Source organism: Amblyomma maculatum, chromosome 8 (genome assembly GCF_055883805.1).
Source record: "Amblyomma maculatum isolate TAMU_Amacu chromosome 8, ASM5588380v1, whole genome shotgun sequence".
Taxonomy (NCBI): domain Eukaryota; kingdom Metazoa; phylum Arthropoda; class Arachnida; order Ixodida; family Ixodidae; genus Amblyomma; species Amblyomma maculatum.
This window is the reverse complement of record NC_139351.1, coordinates 32,980,899-32,989,609: the sequence shown is the minus strand read 5'-3', so window position 1 is coordinate 32,989,609 and position 8,711 is coordinate 32,980,899.

Genomic DNA, 8,711 nt, shown 5'->3' with positions numbered 1-8,711 from the left:
TCGCTACCTAAGTAGCTTCATGCTTGATTTGGTTTAGGGGCAGAGCTCTCTCTGTCACGACAAATGCCATCGGACATGTTTTTTTCTTTGTTTTCTCTCTTAATTTCAAAAGCAACCACGAGTTAAGCGCGTTCGTTCATTTTGCACTGCATTCTCTGCTTAAGGTAACACCAGCACTTCCTGACAGCCTATATGTAGTTTGCTAAGATTTAGGTATTAGCAGCAGTCCCAGCAGTGTGTGGTTTATCGCCCTACGGTTTAGCGGTACCTTTTCCGGGTATCGACAAACCTCTAAATTCGATTTCAATAGCCTAGTTCGATTTCAATAGCCGTCTTTAGCTTTGCAAGTAAACCAGCTCAAACTAAAAGCATTTACTGGTTAAAGCTCTGTGTGTTAAAGAGTAGATTAAAAATGTAATATCTAATTTAATAGGTTAATGTCTTTCACTTTAGCTTCTCGTCTAGACAGGTAGGTCCATTATTCTGTTCAGATACCTCATTAGTTCCTTATAGTATCGCGCGTAAATGAGTAGGATCTCAATAATTACTAACGGATTAGCATGCCTTTGGCCCTCAGTGCCCACGTAATTCAGGCCCGTCTTTGAGCGATTCCATATAGGCAGGGAAAAAAGAAAAAATGGGGTTTCAAAGCTTTTTTCTTGTAAGGTTTAAAATGAAAGGGGAAATTCAGGTTTCCCTTGGCAAACTTGATTGAGCGTGCGGGACGTTTAGCTGGAATACTGAAATTGTCTTGTGTATGTTGTAATAAAGTGTTATGTTGATATGCAGATATATAGATGTATAGTTCAGAACCTACGTGCCACACGGGCTGCATCTTTAAATCAGGAATTGGGTAGATAAAGCATATCTGACAAGAGATGCCTTATCTAGTACTCGAAATCAAGAATTGGGCAGATAAGGCGTATACAACCAGATATGCCTTATCTGGTACTTCAAATCAGAAATTGGGCTGATATGCCTTATGCTACCCAGATCTGTCCTAATGTACCATATCTGCCCAATTCCTGATATACCTGATCTGAATTTTTTTATAAGTCCAGATATGGCATTTCCGTAAGAGAACGCCGCTCGCGGCGGGGGCTAGCCAGCCACCGAATTTTTACCTGTTTTAGGCCGTCATTGCACCCGCCACCGCTTCGGTGGTGGTCGTGGACGACGGCTGTTGTTGCGGCGCGCGTCTTTCTCTTCCTCTTCTTTTTTTTTTCTTCTCTATTTTCTCTTCTGTCCGCACAAGGACGCGGAGGTGGCTCAGCTACAGAGCCAGTGGCAGGTCCGTTCGTTTCATTGCGAAAGCAATACTGCTAGCACTTTTCTGCCGTTGGTGGAGGTCGTTCCTTCGCTCCGGCTACCACGTGACAGCGTGACGTCACGACCAGAGGAGAGCAGGGGCCCCAACTCGTCTCTTCGGCCGTAGTCGTTCCTTCGCTCGGTGCGGCGGCTACCCAACGTCGGCTAACTACCACGTGACGGCCTCCTCGGTCCGCCGCGTGAGGGCGTTCGCTAGGAGAGGATAAACGGGGCGCCGCGGGTGCGCTCCTGTTAGTCATGTGTGAGAAGTTGCACAAGGCGTCGCTGGAGCGCCGTGCTGCGCGCAAACGCCGGCGCCGTGCCGAGGAGACAGATAAAGGCAAGAGCGGTTGTCTAAGTTACGCGCCTATGCCGCAGAATGGCGAGCCCGGCGGCGTTCAACAAATTCAGTGAGCGAGCCAGTGTTCAGACCAAGAGTCAGTACTTTACGGACCACCAAAACGTGTTCATTGGAATAAACAAACAGTAGAAACCATGTTGTGTCCAGAGTAAATCCTTTAGTTGCACAAAAGGCGAAACCATGCCAAACCACTAGCAGAGCCAAGCGCAGCCAGGGAGGTATTGCTTTCGCAATGACTCAGGCTTAACCAGAGCTAAGTCACAGTTAATGTTTTTCTGTTCCTTCTTCCTACAGCCACAACAACAACAACCAGTCTTTTGGGTGCCAATGCTATTTCTCTCTCTCAATTAAATGCTGGTTGTGTTATTGTAGTTGCGACTGAAGGAAGAAGGAAAAGAAAATGCACGAGCTATGGTGTCTAGAAAGGTTTCTAGCCACCATAACTGAGCCACCTTCGCTGCCTCGTGCGGACAGACGAGAAAATAAAGAACAATTGGCGCGCGATGTGCCATCGTTGGTTGGTTGCACAACTTTTAATTCCATCGGAAATGGGCGTCCTCTTCTCCGCCACCGGCACGCGTGCCGGGGAATACGGGGAGTCGTGCGCCCACGGATTAGAGGCTGTCAGGTAGCCCTTGGCTTGTTGCGGCCTCTTCCGCCAGATGGACGATGCGGTGCTGGATTGCAGGTTCCGCGCTTTGCAGCAGGGTATCACAGGCTACTCTACATTTAATATTTTGTCCTATCCCAGGAGATTGTGGCCACTCCCAAATTATGTGGTCGAGGGACCCTCTCGCCCCACAGTGTTTGCACAGATCATTGTCCGTAAGGTTTGGTAGCGTGTGAAATGCCCTGACCGGGTTCATGGGTGGTGCAGTGGTAAGACGTCCGACTACTGTGCCGGAGTACCCGGGTTCGAACCCGACCTCGGCGGCTGCGTTTCGGTGGAGCCGAAACGAAGAGGCGTCCGTGTGCTGTACGATGTCAGCGCACGTTAAAACTCCCCCGACTTCACGGCCCACCAACAGCGGCATGGTGCGCACTGAAGATGGGATTACTAATACTGCATCAAGATGAGACCGGGCCATGGAGGTTCGACGTATGGCTCATCCGATGTCTTCTCTGCCCAGCAAGCCCCCACGAGCTCGACTCATCAGCCCCCGGCCGGCACAGCCACACCAACGCAGCCTATGCATGGCAAGTCTTCCACCGTTCTAAAGCGTCCGCCACCGTTGCCCAAGCTCCCGACACGAGACCTTAAAATCGTGTTCCGCCCCGGTGGAGGCCTCGACCTAAGTAAACACAACGGGGGCTATATACTATCTCTAGTCACCAGCGCTCTGCAGCTACCGATAGACGCAGTGCGAACACAAGACGCCATCCGAATCAACCCCAGGCACAATTCATTCACTATCAGCACGCCAGCCGAAGACCGTGTCCGCAGATATGTACAATTAGAATCTATAAACATAATCGACCAAGTCTACCCAATGAAAACGTATATCGCTCCTCCGGACAACGCCATTCGAGGCATAACTTATAATGCTATCTACGACCAGACATCTGAAGAAATTTTTACAGAGCTAAAAAACGTTCAACCAAAGCCCCTCCTATCTCATCACCGATGCACGCCGACTCGGCCACACCAAATCAATTCTGGTCACCTTCATAAATACCAAAATAGTACCTAAACAGCTGCGCTTCTATGGAGCGGTCTACCACTGCCATCCATTCATCGCCAAAGCAGAAGCCTGCTTCAACTGCCGTCGTCCGGGACATCGCAGCGACGTGTGCACGGCACCCAAAAAGGACTTATGCCAACGATGTGGGGAGACCCATGTATCGACCGACCCTCCAACGTGTCCACCCCAGTGCATTCTACGCGGCGGCCCCCATTTTACGGGCTCCCGCGATTGCTCGGAGCGATTCAACAGACCGGGCAACAAGAGACTGACACCCTCGACAGCTGGTGCAGACGCCGAGCAAACAACCCGGCAATCCCGAAGCAAGCACCGGACGAGTTCCACTAACCGCGTCCGCTCAGGTCCGCCGCGTCCGCCGCTTCGACCAACGCCAGGAACCGCTCGCCATCTTTCCCGCCCCTGACCGACCAGCCTCCGCCGAAAAATAAGGGGAGCTGGGGCCCACGATCTTCCTCCCTTGTCCGAGAAAATAAGCAACTTAAAGAAAAGCTAGAAACTCAAGGCAAGCAAATTCAGCAACAGAATGATCAAATAAAAAAAACTCAATGATCATATTGCAAAGCTCACTCAGCAAATGCAAACGCTAATTCACAGGCTCTCCCCCGCAGAGGGAACGGAAAGTTCTTCCACTCCCCTCCCAGGTCGTTCCACCCCACTTCCGCCTCCTCCTCCCACATGCAACAACACAGCATCTACTACTAAAAATCATACACCCGCCAAACGGAAGGCACCTCACTAAGACATTCCTACAGTGGTCGACTCCCAAAAGCCTTATCTGGTCGCCTCCATAGCTTTACTCGAAGAGAAGCTTGCGGAAAAATGTGAATCTATGACCACCAGCACGAACGCGTGGGCAGCTGGAGTAGACGCGCGGATAGCGATGCTCGAGCAGCAGATGCAGCAGCAACAGATCCAGATTCAAACTGCTCTAGAAAAGCTACTCTCTACCACAGTATCTCAAATGATCCCACCCGAATCTCAGCCCCAAGATGGCAAGACGTCGACAGGACATTAAGGTGTGGCAGTGGAACTGCAGAGGCTTTCGTTCCAAGCGTAGTAACCTGCAGCTCTACATTCAATCCCTTCCGGCCGATGAAACACCAGCGGTAATCGCACTGCAGGAAACAAACTCCCCTGTAAAACTGCTCAATTACTCTCCTCATACACCAACAAACTGTCCTCAGTACAGAGGGGCGACGCTGGTTCACTGCAACTACACAGCAACTGATCACAACATGGACGTTGCAGATATCGACTTCCATTTGATAGAGCTGCTTCCCAAAGAGCGGAAAGGAACGAGTCTATTCATTCTGAATATCTACAGCCTCTGAAAGGGAAAACTGCTCCTCTAATGGCGGCCATGAAAAAAGCCCTTCAAATCAGCGCTAACCAACCATTGATAGTTGCAGGAGACTTTAATGCCCGCCATATCACATGGGGATACAAAACGACTTGCAGTAAAGGCGCCCGACTCTGGACACTTCTCCAAAATGAGGGCATAACCCTTGTCAATGATACACAACAGTACACGCGCATCGGCAACAGTGTACAGAACAACACCATCCCCGATCTTAAACTCACGAAAAACATAACACAATGCTATTTGACAAACACGCAAACCTCTCTTGGTAGCGATCACTATATAATTGAGACCTCTTTCTCACTATCCTCCATAACCCCCCGTGTAAGAGGCAACTCAAAATCACCAACTGCGATCGCTTTCGCGATCTTCGTACCGCGGCCCCGAAGCAGATAGACTACCTTACAAATTGGCTGGCTAACCTCAACAAGGACGTGAACATGGCCACATCGGAAATGCCGTGCACGCAAACTTCGGAGGTGATTGACAGCCGATTACTCCACATGTGGGAAGCTGACTCGAGCTTACGGAAGCGATGGCTTAAAAACAAACACAATTGCGCCCTGAAGCTACGCATCTCCGCTCTGATAAGGGAAATGGAGACGCACGCGGCACAGCTCAGTCACCAGCAATGGGGTCAAGTATGCGACCGCCTTGCTGGAAACCTAGGACTTAAGGACACGTGGCGGTTGCTACGATGCCTTCTTGAACCCGATCACGCCAAGAATGTACAGCAGAAAAATGTGACGCGTCTTATCCATGACATAGACATGGACAACGACAACATTATTCAATCCTTAAAAGATACATACCTCCCAACCACACCGAAGACACCCTTACCACAGTACCTTGGAACCCAAAACCATGAGCTAGACGAAGACATCACAAAGTATGAAGTCAGAGCAGCCATGCTCCAACTCCGCACTACGTCTGCTCCAGGAGCCGATCAGGTCACGAACAAAACACTTAGAAACCTCGATGAAAACTCCATCCAGGCAATAACGGAACTCTTTAACAAACACTGGCAAGAGGGAACGCTTCCCTCAGAGTGGACGCACGCTCAGGTTACCTTTATACCTAAACCCGGCAAACCGCTCATTCTTTCAAACCTTAGGCCCATTTCGCTAACTTCACGTCTTGGTTAACTTTTTTAACACGTTGTCTTGAATCGGCTACATACACACATGCAAACCCGCGACCCTTTTCCTCACACAATGCTGGGTTTCTGCAGCCACTATGCACACAAGATGTCATGCTACAGATATCAGAAGAAGTTCTCCATCCCCGACACTGCAAACGCAGAAGAGCATTGCTGGCTCTAGACTTGCAAAATGCATTTGACAATGTCTATCACTCCTCTATATTGGATGCACTATCCACTCTGAATGTGGGAAACCGAACACATGCTTACATTTCAGCATTTCTCCGGGATCGCACAGCAGAAATTCGGTTCGGTCCTCTAAAATCCCCCACTTTTACCCTCGGTAATAGAGGCACCCCGCAGGGATCAGTCCTTTCCCCTTTTTTATTTAACATCACACTCATCCCCATGGCTAAAAAGCTGTCACAGATCCCAAACCTCTCCCATTCTCTATATGCAGATGATATCACCCTGAGGACCACCACTGGGAATGTAGGTAGCATGGAAGAAACTCTTCAGGAGGGGGCAGACATGGTGTCAAGATGCGCAGCTTCAATAGGCCTTGCATGTTCCTCCACCAAATCCGAGCTCCTGATACTCCACCCAAGCCCGCGGAAACACCACCAACCCCCTAAGCTCATCACCGTAGATGGTCAGCCAATACCGCAAGTTCACAAACTTCGAATACTAGGTATGTTCATACAAGACAACGGCGTTAACACGGATACACTCTCCAGACTGACTAACACAACACATCAGATCACCCGCCTAATCAAACGTATAGCCAACAAGCACTGTGGAATGCGCGAGCCTGACCTCAGACGCACAGTACAGGCATTTATTATAAGCCGCATTCTTTACTCGATTCCGTATTTATATCTAACAAAAACAGAGACAGACAAGGTGGATGCTCTCATCAGACACGCTTATAAGGCAGCTCTCGGCTTACCTAAGCGCACCCCAACCTATCGGCTCTTAGGCATGGGAGTTCGTAACACCCTCAGCGAACTGGTGGAAGCCCACCGCATCGCCCAACTAGGACGGCTCTCCACTACCCCAACTGGTCGCCACATTCTTTCCTTTCTCCAACTTAGACCGTTAGGTGCCCCTCCCGTAGAAACTTATGCAGTTCCAAAGACAGTCCGCGATCACCTCACTGTCCACCCACTTCCGAAAAACATGCATCCCCTTCATAACCAGGCCAGACGGAAAGCGAGAGCACGTGCCCTACACAAAGCACATGCGAACGAACCCGACACGGTCTACGTGGACGCCGCAGAATATCCACACCGCTCAGCTTATGCGATATGCGCGGTATCCAGCCGCTTCGAACACATCACATCAGCCTCTATCATTACCCGAACGTCCGTAGAAGCGGAAGAATCCGCTATAGCCATCGCGATAGTCCCTTTCACTGCCACCCTTATCCTCAGCGATTCTAAAACTGCCATACAAAATTTCGCCCGAGGCCAGCTACATGCTGCCTCTCACAAAATCTTAACTACCAACGTTCAAACACCGCGACCCATAGACCTTGTCTGGGTCCAGCCCATTTGGGCAACCCCGGTAACGAAGCGGCCAATTCTGCTGCTCGAGCATACGTCGACCGAGCAACAGATACCGAGGACCTGGGCAGTGCCAGAGATCGGCTGATCACCTACAACGACATTACACTACACTACCGGTCTGAAAGACTTATCTACCCTCCCCCACACCCCTCCTTAACTAAACCATAACAAATAACATGGAGACACCTTCAAGCCCGCACCTTTCCCTCCCTAGCACTGCTGGCACTCTTCTCCCCCTCAACTCATCAGTCCGAATGTTCCCTCTGCGAGGCCCCGAGAGCTACATTCGAACATATTATGTTCAGATGCCCGGAGTTATGGATTGGGAGATCGCGGTCTCCAGCTCAGAACCGGCTCCACAAAGGAGACTGGTCGACTGGGCTGAAGCGGTCGCCGTCAGGAACTGGCTGCTGGCCACCACCCGTGATCAGGAGCCGGCCCAGCCCTTGTAACGAGTATTTCGCGGCTCCACCAAATAAAGTTTTTCACCACCACCACCACGTTAAAAATCCCCAGGTGGTCAAAATTACTCCGTAGCCCTCCACTCTGGCTCCTCTTTCTCTCTTTCCACTTTCACTACCACCTTCCTCTCTTCCCTTACTGCGCGATTGAGGTGTCCACAGAATACAAGTGAGACAGTTGCCGCGCCTTTCCCTTCCTATAAATCAATCAATCAATCAATCAATCAAACAATCAAAACACTTTCTAACCATTCCACACATTTGTGCTCTAAAATCACGCCTTCCGCTCGTTCATGTTCAAACATTTCAAATTTCCCGCCACCGTAAGTTGGGCCTACGTCACCGGAAGTCGAGTACCACGTGACTCCCTTTGGACGTCGACATTACCCCTCCCGGCTATTTCTGTCTGATTGACTTAGCTGTCTCTAATTAGCAAATTACCACATGCATCTCCTGATATCCCATAGGAGATTTTTTGATGCTCTATCTGAGGCAACCATTCTTTTTTCTATTCACGCGATATTCGGAGGTCGTGGGTTCGGTTGCCACCATCGGCACGTTGTTTTTCCTCCTACTTTGTGTTTATTTATCTTTCCCCTAAACAGATTACATTCCTAATTTATGTGATTACCGAATTAAATATACAAAAATAAAAAAGGACAAAGTACAATCCCCAATGCTTTCCTTGGCCTCGCCGACTGTTGGCTTCTTTTCTTCAGAAATAACGATCACCCTCATTTACCCTTCATTTATCTGCTTGTAGCTTACGGGGGTCTCGGGTCTGGCTATAGTGAACTAGAATACTCATC